Raw genomic sequence first — 12,356 nt, forward strand, 5'->3', positions numbered from 1 at the left:
ATGAACTTAATGCTCTGGGATTTAATCATTTCATTATTTCGTCAGCTGAAAGCTCATAAAATATCGATTGAAAGTTGACATTCTTTCACTGGTATAAAATGACATGGAGAAAAGAAATGTGTGCATTTAAATAATTTTTAGGATCACTGGATGTCTCACAAAGTGGTTTACAGTCAAAGAAATACTTTTCAAAATTTGATTTGATTTATTATTGTCACATGTATTAACATACGTGAAAAGTGTTGTTTCTTGCACGCTATGCCAGCAAAGAGAAGGAAAGAAGACAGTGCAGAATGTAGTGTTACAGTCATAGCTAGGGTGTAGAGAAAAATCAACTTAGTGCAAGGTAGGTCCATTCAAAAGTCTGATGGCAGCAGGGAAGAAGCTGTTCTTGAGTTGGTTGGTACGTGACCTCAGACTTTTGCATCTTTTTCCCGACGGAAGAAGGTGGAAGAGAGAATGTCCGGGGTGCGTGGGGTCCTTAATTATGCTGGCTGCTTTTCCGAGGCAGCGGGAAGTGTAGACAGAGTCAATGGATGGGAGGCTGGTTGGAATGTGGGGAACACGGCGTCTAATTTGTGCACAGTAAGCTCCCACAAACAGCAATGATGGCACAGTGATCAGCACTGCTGCCTCACAGCGCCAGGGACCCGGGTTTGATTCCCGGCTTGGGTCACTGTCTGTGTGGAGTTTGCACGTTCTCCCACGTGTCTGCGTAGGTTTCCTCCGGGTGCTCCAGTTTCCTTCCACAGTCTGAAGGATGCGCTGGTTAGGTGCATTGGCTGTGCTAAATTTTCCCTCAGTGTACCCGAACAGGCGCCGGAATGTGGCGACTAGGAGATTTTCACAGTAACTTCATTGCAGTGTTAATGTAGCCATGATGTGGAGTTGCCGGTGTTGGACTGGGGTAAGCACAGTAAGTAGTCTCACAACACCAGGTTACCTGAAGGGGCAGCGGTCCGAAAGTTTGTGCTATCAAATAAACCTGTTGGACTTTAACCTGGTTTGTGAGATTACTTACAGTGTTAATGTAAGCCTACTTGTGACACTAATAAATAAACTTTAAAATTTTAATGGGTGGGATTTTCCAGCCACACTCACTCCAAACCCAGAAAATCCCGCCTGATGTCAATGGACCTTTGCAAGGTCCACCCCCTCCCGCCTGCTACAATTCCCATGGCAGGTGGAATGGGAAAATTTCCCTCATCTGTTTTATGGCAATATTGATTCAGTGATAAATATTGGCCAGGACAAGGGGATAACTTGCCTCTTCCTTGAAATATCGCCATGGGATCTTTTACATCCACCTGAATAGGCAGCTGCATGTCTCACTCTCGGACAGTGCAGTGCTGCCTCATTACTGCACTGGAGTGTTGGCCTTGCTTCTCAAGCCCTGGACATAGAATAGAATCATTGCAGAAGAAGGCCATTCAGCCCATCAGGTCTGCACCGACTCTCTGACAGAGCAGCTTACCAGGCCCACTCCCCGCCCTATCCCCGTAACCCCACACATTTACCATGGCTAATCCTCCAAATCTACACATCTTTTGATTTGATTTGATTTATTATTGTCACCTGTATTGGATACAGTGAAAAATGTTGTTTCTTGCATGCTATACAGACAAAGCATACCATTCATAGAGTACACAGGGGAGAAAGAAAGGAAATGGTGCAGAATGTAGCTAGGGTGTAGAGAAAGATCAACTTAATATAAGGTAGGCCCATTTAAAAGTCTGATGGCAGCAGGGAAGAAGCTGTTCTTGAGTCAGATGGTACAGCTAATCCACCTAACCTACACATTTTGGGACACAAAGAGGCAATTTACCATGGCTAATCCACCTAACCTACACATCTTGGGGCACTAAGGGGCAACTTAGCATGGCCAATCCACACATCTTTGGACTGTGGGAGGAAACCAGAGCACCCGAGGAATCCCACGCAGATGCCACACAGTCATCCGAGGCCGAAATTGAACCCGGGTCCCTGGTCCTGTGAGGTTGCAGTGTTAACCACAGCTGCAAAGATCAATGGCATCAATTGTGGTGTGAGAATACTCACGGACATGCAGAGTGTGGGTAACTCCTATCCAGAAGATACCGTATATCGTTTACAAGCAGAGTGTGAAAGGATGAAGTCCCTGAGGTTGAGCGTCAACCACATTGCTGTGGCTTTGGAGCCACATGTAGGCCAGACCGGGTAAGGACAGCAGATTTCCTTCCCTAATAGACATTAGTGAACCAGATGGGTTTTTCCGACAATCGACAATGGTTTCATGGTCATCAGTAGATTCTTAATTCCAGATATTTTTTTATTGAATCCAAATGCCACCATCTGCCGTGATGGGATTCGAACCCAGGTCCCCAGATCGTTAGCTGAGTTTCTGGATTAATAGCTTAGCGATAATACCACTAGGCCATCGCCTCCCCGTTGCTGGCAACCACAGCTGATCAAGAGACACTACAATTCTTTACTTGATGCTTGGGAGGGCAGAACTAGAACATCTGCTACCGACGGGTAAAATTGAGGGCAGCAGGGCTGAAGAGAGAGAGAAAGGAGGAAATGCATCGATAGTTTAGGAAGCGGGACAGGCACAAGATTTGAGAACAACACCAAAATGTTATCAAAGATGGTGAAAGTTATAATTCCAGGATCTCCAACAGTGCAAAACAGGAGAAGAAGGCCTATGGACTGAATGCAGGATGGTGGGATTAGAAAGGGCACTTAGTTCAGCATTGGCAAGATAGGTTGAATGGCTCTTTCTGTGCTGTATCATTTAAAGTTTATTTATTAGTGTCACAAGTAGGCTTACATTCACACTGCAATGAAGTTACTGTGGAAATCCCCTAGCTGCCACACTCCAGCGCCTGCTCGGGTACACTGAGGGAGAATTTAGCATGGCCAATGCACCCTAACCAGCATGTCTTTGGGACTTTGGGAGGAAACCGGAGGAATTCATTACCACAGGAAGTAGTTGATGCCAAAACATTGAATGTATTCAAGAGACGGCTTGATACAGCACTTGGGGTGAATAGGATCGAAAGTTATGGGGAGAAAGCAGGATTAGGCTATTGAGTTGGGCGATCAGCTGATCGTAATGAATGGAGGAGCAGGCTCGAAGGGCCAAATGGCCTCCTCCTGCTCCTATCTTCTATGTAACTCACGCAGACACTGGGAAAACATGCAGACTCCATCACACAAGGCCAGGAATCGATCCCTGGTGCTGTGAGGCCAGTAAGAAGTCTCACAACACCAGGTTAAAGTCCAACAGGTTTATTTGGTAGCAAATACCATAAGCTTTCGGAGCACTGCTCCTTCGTCAGATGGAGTGGAAATGTGAGGCAGCAGTGCTAACCACTGTGCCAATAGATAGAGGCCACTGGACCATAGTATCCTGTTGCACCTGTAGTCTATCTGTCATAAGAAACTTGTTTTCAGGCCAATTTCACAGAGAGAGAAAGAAGTGAATTGCAGAATGCACTCCCTCAGGTACCAGTGACAGTCTCAGTTAATGAGAATGGAATCTTAGCTATTGAGTAACCACAATGTGAAAGTCCTGGTCACAGACCTGTTTGTTATAAGATTGTTGCTTGCTTTCTCAGGTTACAACCTCCTTTCATTGTCCCTCCCTCCCGGTGCAAACTGCCCCGATTTATTTTCTCTCTAGTTGCAACATCAGCAATACATTCGGCATCAAATGTTAAAGGTAAAGCCACACTCTCAGCGCGCAAGAATGCAACAAAGTGTTTTTTTAGTGCATGTTATTTTTCGGGCAAAACAGCAAATCGCCTAAAACATTCGGGGGGCGGGGGGAGCTCAAGCCTGCCATTCTCGGATGCTGCACCAGAGGAGAGAATGTGTCCTCGGGTCCCTTTCACTTTGCACAGCAGCCGAGCCTTCCTGCTACTGCTTTATTATTGGAAAATAGAGGCAAAAAAATAACAATCTTCCACCCAATGCTGGTAAATAAGTTTGCAAAATTTAAAAAAAATGTCTCATTCATTTAGGCAGAGCAATCGTTAATCAGAAGAATCAGGACGTTAGATGCTGGTTAAAATGTTGCGGCATCTTTGCAACAGAGGACAAGGGGCAGCTACAATATGCACAGACGGTGCTAAAACTCACAACCCTGAATTATTATTTTTTATCTACAAGACAATGACGTATGTATTTCCCTAGTAATAGTGGTCACATGTCATTTGAGAGGGACGGTCCAATTGGCTTCCCCTTTGCTGACTGCAGAGTTCCCACCGACTGGAGGATTTTACAGTGAGAATTGCATTAACCTTGGCCGGCGCAGGCTGCACAGCGCTCATTCAGTCTGTTCCATCTGAATGCAATGCTTTTCCCACCTTCCCTCCCTCCTTTCCCTGCTCCTGTGGAGGGAAGCTTGCACCGGGGGGGGCCGCTAGATGAAGCTGGGGCGGGTGGTGTTTGATGGGTGTTTGGCTGCAGAACGTTGGCAGGGAGTTTAGAATCTGAGCCCGGGATAATAGAACGTTGACCCGGGAGTTTAGAATCTGAGCCCGGGATAATGGAACGTTGACCCGGGAAGGGTAGAATCTGAGCCCGGGATAATAGAACGTTGACCCGGGAAGGGTAGAATCTGAGCCCGGGATAATAGAACGTTGACCCGGGAAGGGTAGAATCTGAGCCCGGGATAATAGAACGTTGACCCGGGAGTTTAGAATCTGAGCCCGGGAATGGAACGTTGACCCGGGAAGGGTAGAATCTGAGCCCGGGAATGGAACGCGGCGGAGCGGAGTGAAGCGTGTGCTCCGGGTTGACAGCGGGCGCTTTTCTCCCTCTGTCTCGCAAGTCTTGACATTGTATTTTCCTGCAGCGGTGTGTGTGAGGAGGGAGTGCATGTTTTCCCTCATCTCCTCCCCTCCCCAACCACCCCCCCTGTGAGGTTCAGTTGCGGGGAGGGGCTGGATTTATTTAATTCAGTCCCGAGAATGAAGGGAGACTGAGGACAAGTGGGTGGCAACTGGACAGAAAACCCCCCTCATCGCCACAGCAACCAGCACGCCCACGGCTTCTCCTCCTGCCCGCTGGGTGTAAGACTTTCTCTCTCTCTGTCTAATGCACGCATATGTTTATGTATTACTTCCTATCGCCTTCCTGACGCGGTGTCATTTGAAGGAAGCTGCTCTAATGAGAGGCGCTGGGGCTGGATGCACGAGTGGATTCTGCCGGGGCGAATGCAAAGGACAGCGCTGTGTGCTGACAGGTAGGAGGACAGCCAAGTGTCCCCACTCTCCCCCTGCTCTCACTCTCCCCCTTCATTCCCCCCCCCCCACTCTCCCCCTTCATCACCCCCCCACTCTCCCCCTTCATCACCCCCTCCACTCTCCCCTTCATCCCCCCCACTCTCCCCTTCATCCCCCCCACTCTCCCCCTTCATCACCCCCACTCTCCCCTTCATCCCCCCCACTCTCCCCTTCATCCCCCCCACTCTCCCCTTCATCCCCCCCACTCTCCCCTTCATCCCCCCCCACTCTCCCCTTCATCCCCCCCACTCTCCCCCTTCATCACCCCCCCACTCTCCCCTTTCATCCCCCCACTCTCCCCCCTCCGTCCCCCCTCACTCTCCCCCCTCCGTCTCCCCCCACTCACCCCTCTCCGTCCACCCCCACTCTCCCCCCTCCGTCCACCCCCACTCTCCCCCCTCCGTCCGCTCCCACTCTCCCCCCTCTGTCCCCCCACTCTCCTCCCACCGTCCCCCCCCACTCTCCCCCCTCCGTCTCCCCCCACGCTCCCCCTCCGCCTCCCCCCATTCTCCCCCCTCTGTCCCCCCCCACTTTCCCCCCTCTGCCCCCCCCCACTCTCCCCCCTCCCCCCCCCCACTCTCCCCCTTCATCACCCCCACTCTCCTCCTTCGTCACCCCCACTGTCACCCTTCGTACCCCCCACTCTCCCCCTTCGGCCCCCCCACTCTCCCCCTTCGGCCCCCCCACTCTCCCCCTTCGTCCCCCCCACTCTTCCACTTCGTCCCCCCTACTCTCCCCCTTTGGCCCCCCCACTCTCCCCCTTCGTCACTCCCACTCTCCCCCTTCGTCACCCCCACTCTCCCCCTTCGTCACCCCCACTCTCCCCCTTCGTCACCCCCACTCTCCCCCTTCGTCACCCCCACTCTCCCCCTTCGTCACCCCCACTCTCCCTCTTCGTCCCCCCCACTCTCTCCCTTCGTCCCCCCCACTCTTGCCCCCCTTTGCCCCCCACTCTTGCCCCCCTTTGCCCCCCCCACTCTTGCCTCCCTTTGCCCCCCACTCTTGCCCCCCTTTGCCCCACCCACTCTTGCCGCCCACCCTTGCCCGCCACCCTTGCCTGCCACCCTTGCCCACCGCCCTTGCCAGCCGCCTTTGCCAGCCACCTTTGCCAGCCACCTTTGCCAGCCACCCTTGCCCCCCTTTGCCCCACCCACTCTTGCCCCCCCTTTGCCCCCCACTCGTGCCCCCCTTTGCCCCCGCATCCTTACCCCCTTTGCCCCACCCACTCTTCCCCCCTTTGCCCCAACCACTCTTCTCCCCTTTGCCCCACCCACTCTTCCCCCCTTTGCCCCACCCACTCTTCCCCCCTTTGCCCCACCCACTCTTTCCCTACCTTGCCCCTCCCACTCTTCCCCCCCTTTGCCCCACCCACTCTTCCCCCCTTTACCCCACCCACTCATCCCCCCCTTTGCCCCCCCTCTCTTGCCCCCCTTTGTCCCCCCCACTCTTGCCCCCCTTTGATCCACCCACTCTTGCCCCTCTTTGCCCCCCGCTCTTGCACCCCGCTCTTGCCCCCCGCTCTTGCCCCCCGCTCTTGCCCCCCTTGACCCCCACTCTTGACCCCCACTCTTCCCCTTTGCACCCCCACTCATCCCCCCTGTACCCCTCACTCTTGCCTCCCCTTTGCCCCCCACATTTGCCCACTTTTGCCCCCACTCTTGCCACCCGTTAGCCCCCCAGCCGCCTTTGCCAGCTACCCTTGCCAGCCACCCTTGCCAGCCACCCTTGCCCCCCCTTTGCCCACACCCTTGCCCCCCTTTGCCCCCCACTCTTTACCCCCTTTGCCCCCCACTCTTGCCCCCCTTTGCCCCACGCTCTTGCCCCCTTTCCCCCCACTCTCCCCCACCCACCCTTGCCCCACTTGCCCCACCACCCTTGCCCCCCCTTTGCCCCCCACCCTTTCCCCCTTTTCCCCCCACCCTTGCCCCCTTTGCCACCCCACCCTTGCCCCCTTTGTCCCCCACCCTTGCCCCCTTTGCCCCCCCACTTTTGCCCCCCCACCCTTGCCCCCCTTTGCGTTGCCCCCCTTTAACCCCCACCCTTGCCCCCCTTCGCCCCCACCCTTGCCCCCCACCTTTGCCCCCCCCACCCTTGCCCACAATTGCCCCCCACCCTTGCCCCCCTTTGCCCCCCACCTGTGCCCCCTACCCTTGCCCACCTTTGCGCCCCACCCTTGCCCCACTTTGCCCCCCACCCTTGCCCCCCTTTGCCACCCCCCACCCTTGCCCCCCTTTGCCGCCCCACACTTGCCCCCTTTGACTCCCCACCCTTGCCCCCTTTGCCACCCCCACCCTTGCCCCCCTTTGCCCCCCCACCTTTGCCCTCCCCACCCTTGCCCCCCTTTGCCCCCCCACCCTTGCCCCCCTTTGCCCCCTACCCTTGCCCCCCTTTGCCCCCCCACCTTTGCCCCCCCACCCTTGCCCCCCTTTGCCCCCCCCACCCTTGCACCCTTTGCCCCACCACCCTTGCCCCCCTTTGCCCCCACACCCTTGCCCCACCCACCCTTGTCCCCCTTTGCCCACCACCCTTGCCCCCCTTTGCCCCCCACCCTTGCCCCCCTTTGCCCCCACACCCTTGCACCCCTTTGCCCCACCCTTGCACCCCTTTGCCCCCACCCATGCCCCCCTTTGCCCCACCCACTCTTCCCCCCTTTGCCCCACCCACTCTTCCCCCCTTTGCCCCACCCACTCTTCCCCCCCTTTGCCCCACCCACTCTTCCCCCCCTTTGCCCCACCCACTCTTCCCCCCCTTTGCCCCACCCACTCTTCCCCCCTTTGCCCCACCCACTCTTCCCCCCCTTTGCCCCACCCTCTCTTCCCCCCTTTGCCCCACCCACTCATCCCCCCCTCTCTTGCCCCCCTTTGGCCCCCCCACCCTTGCCCCCCTTTGCCCCCCACCCTTGCCCCCCCTTTGCCCCCCCACCCTTGCCCCCCTTGGCCCCCCCACCTTTGCCCCCCCATCCTTTGCCCCCCACCCTTGCCCCCCTTTGCCCCCACCCTTGCCCCCTTTGCCCCCCCCTTTGCCCCCCACCCTTTCCCCTCTTTGCCCCTCACCCTTGCACCCCCACCCTTCGCCCCCCCCACCCTTCGTCCCCCCACCCTTCGCCCCCCCACCCTTCGCTCCCCACCCTTCGCTCCCCACCCTTCGCCCCCCACCCTTCGCCCCCCCCACCCTTCGCCCCCCACCCTTCGCCCCCCACCCTTCGCCCCCCACCCTTCGCCCCCCCACCCTTCGCCCCCCCACCCTTCGCCCCCCCACCCTTCGCCCCCCCCACTCTTCGCCCCCCCACTCTTCGCCCCCCCACTCTTCGCCCCCCCACTCTTCGCCCCCCCACTCTTCGCCCCCCCACTCTTCGCCCCCCCACTCTTCGCCCCCCCACTCTTCGCCCCCCCACACTTTGCCCCCCCACCCTTTGCCCCCCCCACCCTTTGCCCCCCCACCCTTTGCCCCCCCCACCCTTTGCCCCCCCACCCTTCGCCCCCCCACCCTTCGCCCCCCCACCCTTCGCCCCCCCACCCTTCGCCCCCCACCCTTCGCCCCCCACCCTTCGCCCCCCCACCCTTCGCCCCCCCACCCTTCGCCCCCCCACCCTTCGCCCCCCCACCCTTCGCCCCCCCACCCTTCGCCCCCCCAGCCTTCGCCCCCCCCACCCTTCGCCCCCCCCACCCTTCGCCCCCCCACCTTTCGCCCCCCCCACCCTTCGCCCTCCCACCCTTCGCCCTCCCACCCTTCGCCCCCCCACCCTTTGCCCCCCCACCCTTCGCCCCCCCCACCCTTGCCCCCTTTGCCCCTCCACCCTTGCCCCATTTGCCCCACCACCGTTGCCCCCTTTGCCCCACCAACCTTTCCCCCCCTTTGCCCCCCACCTTTGCCCCCCTTTGCCCCACCACCCTTGCCCCCCTTTGCCCCCACTCTTGCCCCCCTTTGCCCCCCAATCTTGCCACCCTTTGCCCCCCACTCTTGCCTCCCTTTGACCCCCCATTCTTGCCCCCCTTTGCCCCCCACTCTTGCCCCCTTTGCCCCCCTCTTGACGCCCTTTGCCCCCCCACTCTTGCCCCCCTTTCCCCACCCACTCTTGCCGCCCACTCTTGCCGCCCACTCTTGCCGCCCACTCTTGTCCCCCACCCTTGCCCGCCACCCTTGCCCGCCACCCTTGCCCGCCACCCTTGCCCGCCACCCTTGCCAGCCACCCTTGCCCCCCCTTTGCCCACACCCTTGCCCCCCTTTGCCCCCCACTCTTGCCCCCCTTTGCCCCCGCACCCTTCCCCCCTTTGCCCCCGCACCCTTCCCCCCTTTGCCCCCGCACCCTTCCCCCCTTTGCCCCCGCACCCTTCCCCCTTTGCCCCACCCACTCTTCCCCCCCTTTGCCCCACCCACTCTTCCCCCCCTTTGCCCCACCCACTCTTCCCCCCCTTTGCCCCACCCACTCTTCCCCCGTTTGCCCCACCCACTCTTCCCCCCTTTGCCCCACTCACTCTTCCCCCCCTTTGCCCCACCCACTCTTCCCCCCCTTTGCCCCACCCACTCTTCCCCCCTTTGCCCCACCCACTCTTCCCCCCCTTTGCCCCACCCTCTCTTCCCCCCTTTGCCCCCCCTCTCTTGCCCCCCTTTGGCCCCCCCACCCTTGCCCCCCCACCCTTGCCCCCCTTTGGCCCCCAACCTTGCCCCCCTTTGTCCCACACCCTTGCCCCCCTTTGCCCCTCACCCTTGCCCCTCTTTGCCCCTCACCCTTGCCCCCCTTTGCCCCCCTTTGGCCCCCCACTCTTGCCCCCCTTTGCCCCCCCCTTTGCCCCCCCACCCTTGCCCCCTTTGCCCCCCAATCCTTGCCCCCCACCCTTCGCCCCCCCACCCTTCGCCCCACCCACCCTTCGCCCCACCCACCCTTCGCCCTCCCACCCTTCGCCCCCCCACCCTTCGCCCCACCCACCCTTCGCCCCACCCACCCTTCGCCCCACCCACCCTTCGCCCCACCCACCCTTCGCCCCACCCACCCTTCGCCCCACCCACTCTTCGTCCCACCCACCCTTCGCCTCACCCACCCTTCGCCCCACCCACCCTTCACCCCACCCACCCTTCGCCCCCCCACCCCTCGCCCCCCCACCCTTCGCCCCACCCACCCTTCGCCCCCCCACCCTTCGCCCCCCCACCCTTCGCCCCCCCACCCTTCGCCCCCCCACCCTTCGCCCCACCCACCCTTCCCCCCACCCACCCTTCGCCCCCCCCCTTTGTCCCCCCCTCCACTCTTCCCCCAGCAACTTAGACCCAGCGCCTTCCTTTCCAACTCTACCTTTTCATGCAATGTTGCTCTCGAAAAACTAAGTGCTCCGGAGGGTGGCATTTCCTTTTTGCCTTGTGTCGGGCCATCAATTCTCTCCTGGTAGAAATGTCTCCTACAGTTGTAGCGGGCCAAACACAGCCACCTTAAATACCCGAGATAAAAGTGGGAGAACTTGCTGCAAAATGGATGGTTTCAGTATCGACTGCATGGAAAAGATTAAAAAGCTTTGCAATCAGTCCTGACATTTTTTTTAGTCCTAAGTTTGCAGTTGCAACTGGTTCCTGATTGTGACAAGCCCACACTTGATACTTTGTATTGACAAAGGATACTGATTTGATTTGATGTTTAAAACCCCGCAGCAGAGGCTCTTAGATTGCACACGCTGTCTTCAATATTTCAACCTCTGGCCAATATTTAGGGCGACACGGTGGCACAGTGGTTAGCACTGCTGCCTCACAGCGCCAGGGACCTGGGTTCGATTCCCGGCTTGGGTCACTGTGTGGAGTCTGCACGTTCTCCGTGGGTCTGCGTGGGTTTCCTCCGGGTGGTCCGGTTTCCTTCCATAGTCCAAAAGACGTGCTGGTTAGGTGCATTGGCCGTGCTAAATTCTCCCTCCAGGAGAACAGGCGCCAGAGTGTGGCAACTGGGGGATTTTCACAGTAACTTGATTTGATTTATTATTGTCCCATGTATTAGTAAACAGTGAAAAGTATTGTTTCTTGCGTGCTATACAGACAAAGCATACCGTTCATAGTGAAGGAAACGAGAGAGTGCAGAATGTAGTGTTACAGTCATAGCTAGGGTGTAGAGAAAGATCAACTTAATACATGGTAGGTCCATTCAACAGCAGGGAAGAAGCTGTTCTTGAGTCGGTTGGTACGTGACCTTAGATGTTTGTATCTTTTTCACAAAGGAAGAAGGTGGAAGAGAGAATGTCCAGGGTGTGTGGTTATCATTATGCTGGCTGCTTTGCTGAGGCAGCGGGAAGTGTCAATGGATGGGACGCTGGTTTGCATTCATGCCCCCCCCACTCTCATTGCAGTGTTAATGTAAGCCTGCTTGTGACACTAATATATAAACCTTTAAGAAACTATTTGGATTGTGTTATTGTCCCTGAGATTTTTAAGTTCAAAGTTTATTTATTAGTCACAAGTCGGCTTACATTAACACTGCAATGAAGTTGCACACTCCGGCACAATTCGCCACACTCCGGCACCTGTTCGGGTACACTGAGGGAGAATTTAGCATGGCCAATGCACCTAACCAGCACGTCTTTCGGACTGTGGGAGAAAACCAGAGCGCCCGGAGGAAACCCACGCAGCCACGGGGAGAGAACGTGCAGACTCCGCACAGACAGTGACCCAAGCCGGGAATCGAACCCGAGTCCCTGATGCTGTGAGGCAGCAGTGCGAACCACCGTGTCACCCCAATTTCACCTGTTCTAAATGAAGTTTGCATTGTTTGTGAAGGATGCAGTTTGTCTACGCTGCTGTTTCTCGTTTGATATTGCACTTCAGTTCAGAACTTCTTGGGGAAACAAGCTTGTTGGGGTTTTGTTCTGTTAGAGCAGGAACAGTTGTGTCAGTCAGTGTGCCCAGTCGCACTTCCATTAGCTTGATGGGTGCATTGGGTCCTTCTATTGAGCAGCTTGTGGACAGGAGGAGCCCCATTCAGCCCCTCGAGCCTGTTCTGCCCCTTGAACTGGATCTGGGCTGATCATCCATCCTCGCGCCATTTTCCCAAGTCACAGAATCCCTACAGTGCAGAAGGAGGCCATTTAGCCCACCGAGCCTGCACCGACAACAACC

General features: G+C 57.4%; 1 protein-coding gene across 5 annotated transcripts in view; it reads left to right on the top strand.

Moving 5' to 3' along the window:
• Window positions 1-4,446: 4,446 nt before the first annotated feature.
• plcb4a (phospholipase C, beta 4a) overlaps window positions 4,447-12,356 on the top strand; it is a 510,936-nt gene continuing 503,026 nt past the window's right edge. For all 5 annotated transcript variants that reach the window (XM_078230348.1, XM_078230349.1, XM_078230347.1 and 2 more), the window contains exon 1: window positions 4,447-5,230. The gene's annotated coding sequence lies outside the window, so the exon portion shown is untranslated. The remainder of the gene's footprint in view (window positions 5,231-12,356) is intronic.

This window comes from Mustelus asterias, chromosome 15 (assembly GCF_964213995.1).
Source record: "Mustelus asterias chromosome 15, sMusAst1.hap1.1, whole genome shotgun sequence".
Taxonomy (NCBI): Eukaryota; Metazoa; Chordata; class Chondrichthyes; order Carcharhiniformes; family Triakidae; genus Mustelus; species Mustelus asterias.